Source organism: Elaeis guineensis, chromosome 11 (assembly GCF_000442705.2).
Source record: "Elaeis guineensis isolate ETL-2024a chromosome 11, EG11, whole genome shotgun sequence".
NCBI classification, from domain to species: domain Eukaryota; kingdom Viridiplantae; phylum Streptophyta; class Magnoliopsida; order Arecales; family Arecaceae; genus Elaeis; species Elaeis guineensis.
Window position 1 is genome coordinate 16,705,821 of NC_026003.2, and position 6,538 is coordinate 16,712,358.

The following is a 6,538-nucleotide window of genomic DNA, read 5'->3' on the forward strand; positions in this document are numbered from 1 at the left end:
TATAAAGCTAATCATGCATGTATATATCATGAATATTTCATAAACATGATTTATAAGCTATTTCTGTCATACTTCTATATCATACTTTAAAATATTACTCATAGATATTCATGTTATTGTCACTTTATATCTATGATAGAGTCATATTTTTTAATCGACAGAGTTCTTATTTCGTATGCCAACTTTATATCCACTGACAGGGCTATGTTTCTTATGGATGCTAGCTCTAGGTGTTGATCTTTCTAATTTTAAGAATTCATGCATAGCTATTTGAGAGCCTCTAAAATTTTATTTCTTTTTCCTAAAATACACCCACACACACACACACACACACACACACATATATATATATGTAAAAACATAATGAAAGATATGACAAGATTTGTATTTCATAAATATGCTATTTTCATAAAATAGATTTATAGAATTATTTTTTATAATAAAAAATACTTTTTATTTCATATATGCTGATCCTTTATTTTATGAAAAATATGATTTCATCAATAAATCATATGCATGAAAAATATGGTAATTTGAAGATAAATAAGAAATATAAAATCTACTTATCTTGCCCATCTTAGACCTTCAAAGTTTGCTAGACAAATATGCTAATCCTATTTAAGATATTAAAAATATAATTAATTTCTATTTAATGAATTCAATAGATTTAAAATAATAAGAATGAGAAATTATTGTCCGAATGATTGGTCCAACAGATCAGATAGTTAGTTCTCAGCGACTTGATCAAGGAATCATGAAGAATGGATTGGATGAAAGCTATGATTGATCAATAGAGTTCATCAACGATGGTTTCGAGGACATTCGATAAGATCAAGATGATTGGTCCAATAAACTACCCAAGCATCAAGACGATTCAAGGCCTCTTTGTGGGGACAATTTGAGTCCATAAGGTAAGAAGACAAGACTTCAGATTGGGATCCCTAGGTGCTTTTAAAGAAAGAAATTAGGAGAGTAGAGAGAAAAACCTAAGAAAGAGAGTTGTCTCTTTCTCTCTCTTCTTTTTTTCTTCTTCCTTCTTTCTTCTTTATTTTTGAAAAATAAGGGAAGGGACTTTCATCAATTTTTTAGCTATGGTTGTGGTCTGGTAGTGCAACGGGAGGTCCGACAATGGGCGGCAATGCATGAGCGGTGGTGGGTAGTAAGGAACAATCTACAGTGATAAACATCTGATAAGAAAATGAAGGGAAAGGATTCGAAAACAAGAGATTCGGCCTTTCTCTTGGGTCTTTTGGCTATTGGCGGCTCATTGGCCACCATGGCCTCACTAGGATAGATGGTAGGGAGGTCGGGAAACTCATCTCAGGGTGTGGCATCAAAGGGTGATGGCATTGGTGGTTGGAAAAAGGGAAAGAAGGAAAAAACATAGCTAGAGTAGGGTAGGTTATATTCAACCTAAAAATCAGTGATTTCTCATCAAAAATTGGGCCAACGGTGATCTTCCTCCACAGGAAATCATGGAAAAAAGAGAATCCAAGTACAGGAGGAGCTCTTACCTTATGTTTGACAAGAAATTATCATTGTTGCCCAGATACGGAGCCCAAGAGGGGGGGTGAATTGGGTCTTTTTAAAATTTTAAAGATTAATGCACTAAAACAATGTACTTAAGTGTTTGAGTGGAGTGGGTTGATTTTCAATAAAAATAAATTCAAACATAAAAAATAAAAATGTAAGTATAAGGCACAAGGAACAAGTAAAGAGAAACAAGTACAGCAAATATAAAAGACTTTATAGTGGTTCCTTGCTAACCTTGCACCTACATCCACTCCCCAAGTCCTTGAAAATTTAATCCACTAAACGGATTTCAAAGTTACAACACATCGGACAACTCCGACCTTTGCTATTCAAGTAAGAACACTTATTTTTTTGATACAAGCCAACCCTCAACAATCCAATTCAGGGTTCGGATCAACCCAATCGAGTTTTGGAATCCCCCAAAACTCAAAAATCCAAAAATAATATGAGAAAAATAGGGTACAAAAAATTCAGCACAATATCTCTTTAAATGAACACAATAAATGCAATAGAAATACAATACTTAAGGAAAAGAAGCTTTTGCTGAACACCCTCAATAGATTTACACACCTGATTGCAGCTGGAGAGTGGTTAATGAGTTGATTGATCGCTTCTTTTTTTTCTTTTAGAGATTTTCTGAACTTTTACAAATATGAGCTTGAATGCTTGTAAAACTTATAATTTTTCACTTCAAGAGAGCATTTATAGTCACCATTCACCCTTGAGAATGTCTTAGAGTTGGTTTAGAACCATTGAAGAGTGTTTAATACGTATTAAATGTACCAAAAATGAGCTGAAAATTAGCTGTTACAAACTCGTCCATAATAGATTGTCCCAGATGGGTCATCCCAATGTGACTGAAAAGTCCCATGGGATGCCTCAATAGGTCAGACAAAAAGTTTAACTTTTTATTTTGATCTCAGGATCTCAGGGGTCATCCCAGGTGGATCATCCCACTGCATGCTATGAACCAAAATGAAGCGTGTCGGCTACTCAATGAAAGGGGATGACCAAATGAGTCATTCCATTTTATTGCAATCCAATTTTTCATGCATTTAAGATTCAAAACTTATCAGAATACTTTCAAATGCTCTCAAATAGCTTTAAATCAATTGGATACTCTCAAAAGGCTTCGAAAATTTTTTCAACTTACAGAAACTTCAACTTTGGCACATTTAATGAAGCTTTTCAAACTCAATCTTTTAGACTATCTGAAATATCACAAGAATATTCTCCAAAGATAATAAATACATTAGTAGTCTCCTCAAATAGTTTGTGATCATCAAAATCAATTTTTAAAACAACAATCTCTTCCTTTTTTATGTTAATAAAATATTTGAGTGTTCATGAAATATATCTTTAAAGCTTAAAGAATTTAGGTTTGTAGAGAACTAGTAGAATTATGCCCAAGATTCAACAAAGAGGATTATGATATACATATTTTCAGCAAACTTTAATGATTTAATTCATTTTGCTGAAACCATTTGTGAAGGTATCAGAGTTTTTCTAAGGATTGTTCTTAGTCAGTTAAAATTCTCTCCTTTCTTGTATGAAACAGATAAAAATAAAATCATTTTGATCATTTTAAAAAAAATCTCCCCCTTTCTTATATAAAGAGTGTTCAATTTGTGAAAATTTTTTTATTGAAGCATAGATGGTTTATAAAAAAAAATTATTCTTCGCTTCCTTGTTTTTAATATCAAAGCAATAAATGTGAAAGAATGTTTCTTTTCTTTTTTCTCATTTTGATATCAAAACAAGGATGAAACCATTTGAACAAGAATTAAAAGAGAAAAAATTAAAGTATTTTGTAAAATCAAAAATGAATATATCAAGATATTTTGGCATTCATGTAAAAATAAAATATCAGAAATATCAAAGCACTCAAGAAAAATAGATGTATCAGAATAATTTTTCAAATAGTATCAAAATAAAGATAAAAATAGATGTATCAAAGTAAAAAATTGATGTATCGAGGTATATCAGTGCAAAATACTGTATCAGAGCAAAAAATTTAAAAGAGCATTTAGATTTAAAAAAATCAGATAGACAATACACAATACACTACTTTCTCCTCCTTTTTGACATCATCAAAAATATGAACTAAAGGGAGTAAGATTTTTCATGGTTCTATGTCAGGTATCAGAGTAATAGTGCATTCATTCAAGTATAACAGTCATTCATCATTCATTCATTCAAGAAAAAAAGAAGTGAGCCATGATAATAACCTCATTCATTAATTACAATAAAAAGAGAGGTTACAAGAGTCATAATATATGTCCATGAGCATAAAGCTCTCATACATCCAATCTATAAAATACAACTAAGTAACTTAATACAAAATGATGAAATCAGTGGGAATGGGCATCGAGCTCAAGATCAAGATCGATGAAACATGATCAGCCTCATCTTTGATCGAAAGGTCTGGTTTGAGAGGAAGATGTCAGAGGATGAAAAGCAATGGGCTGGACAAAGGTTGGCTCACTGGATGCAGAGAGCCTAGACTGAAGCTGAGTCCTAATGACATCAAGTTGGGACAAAATTCCCCTCACTATAAGTCGGAGCCCATCTAGATCAGCAGATACGAAGTCTTTAGAGTTTCTGAGGTGAAGAAGTAGTCGATGTGCTTGCTTTTTTCGATAGAGAAACTAAAATCCATCTGATCTCTCTCTCAATATCAAAAATTTTGCCACTGAATTTGAGTAAGGAGCTCTCCACACTCTTCAGTCTAGTACTCAAATCAGACAAGAGCTCCATCAATGAAGATATGTGTGGCACGATAGAAAAGTTCGAGGAAGAATCAGAGAAAGAACTCGGTGGAGTCTGACGATACTGCTGCTGCACCAGCTGGAGGATCTGCTGCTAAAACTGGTGAGACTGCTGAAGAAACTGATCTTGGAACCGCTATTGTTGAGCAGATAGAATCCCTGCCACTCAGCCAGCAGTCCCATATCATCATCCTCCAAACTAAAAGATGGTACGATACAGCTCGATGGGGGTACTCTGACTGAGGTTTCTGCCTCAGACTCCGAAATAGAGTGATTAACTGGACTCTGCCTAGGCACAGGTGGTGAAGATGGACCCTCCCCCTCAACATGCTCCTCCTCCTCATCATCCTCCTCCTTAACTGTAGCTGCATGGCCCTTGACCTAACGGCCATCAACTCTGACAAACCCCATGCACTGAAGGGAGTGGTTGTTATAGGTATCGGTGTATGACAGTCTACAAACAACCTCTCCCTCAAAACTCACTCCAGACTCCCTAAAAATCACAGTGAGAGCCATGCCATATGGCAAGAGAGCCTTGGATCTATTCAAGGCCTTCCTCATGACATCGATCATCAGGAAAGGTAGATTCAGGAGAGTCTCAGAAACAACATGGTGCATTAAGCAAATATCTCTACCAGTCATCAAGTCATATCTTTCCCCTCTGGGAAAGAAAATCCTAGATACCATGTAGTGGAGCAACCTCATTTCTATACTCAGATCCTTGGCTTCAATTTTCAGAAATCCTTCTGCATCCTCTCTTCCAAGGATAGTCCTAAGTCCAAATTTCTTTTTGGATAGCTCATTTAGGCAACTACCCTTATAAGGCATCTGAAAGAGTCTACCTAGTCTAGGTGCATTCAAAATGATTTGGACTCCCTTTACAGTAGATCTCAAAACACCATCAAAGAAAACCAAATTTGAATAAAATTCCTTGACCAAATCAATATATATTGGCTCAGACAAACTTAGAAAAAATATTCATCCTTGCTTAATTAGTTTTTTTCCAATTGAAAAACTATTATTCCTCAAAAATTTAAAATTCACATTTCTTCCCAAAGCAACCTTCCTAGCAGATAGAAAAATCTTGCTTGGAGTAACCAGTGGAGATGGTTGGATTAGCTCTTGTGCTGCTTTCTTCCTCCATTCCTCAGCCTCCAAGGATCTAATCGACTTCCTTCTTTGTGGTAATCTCATTTTGGGGGCCATGTCCCAAGGAGAGAATGGAAATCGGTCAAGAGGATAGAGAGGGGTGAGAAATGAAGGGAAAAAGAGAGGAGAAGAGGATTTTGGAGAGTTTCTCAAGAATTTTGTGGGTTAGGGTTTGGAATTTGAAGAAATCAAGAGGATGAGCCGTGAGAACAAGAAATTTGGGGAGAGTGATCATGATTTTGTGAGATTTTGAGATTTGTGGAGATCTAGAATGAGATTCCTACGTTTAGGACAAGAGGAAGATGAAGGGTTTTGGGGTTTGAGACACCCCAAAGGCCTTTTTAATGGAATAGAAATCAGGTCGGCTCACACAAAAAGAGCCAAACCCATTCAAATGGGATGCCTCATAGGACGCCTCATTCAGAGTTGCATCAGGTGATTCAAAAAATAATTAAAAATGAGAAAAAATTCAAAAGAAATAATTGAAAATTGGTCATATTGAGTTGAGATGATCATGAGAAGTCCAGATAAATTTTGATATAATTTTTGATTGAATATTTCAATGAAAAAATCTGATAAGATATCTGAGTAGCACTGATGAATTTTTAATTATTTAAAAAATTTTCAAAAAATGATAGATGGCTCCCAAAATTAGGATAATGAAGTCAAAAAATTTTAGAAAGATTTTGGGAGTAAAATTATGATTGAAGTTCAAGCAGAAGGGTCTAAGATGTCCAATTCTCTTCTAATTTCATAAAATTTATTTTTATTAAGTGCTTTGATGAAAATGTTAGCTAATTAATTTTCAGTATTTATGTATTCAAGTGTTATGTCATTATTTTGATCATGTTCTCTTATAAAATGATATCTAATTTCAATGTGTTTTGACCTAGAATGTTCAATTGGATTTTTGATCAAATTGATGGCACTAGTATTATCACATCTTATGGGAATATTTTTAAGTTCAATACCAAAATCTACGAGTTGTTGCTTAATCTACAGGATTTGAACACAACAACTTCCAACTGTAATATATTCGGCCTCAACCGTAGATAATGCCACTGAATTTTACTTTTTACTAAATCAAG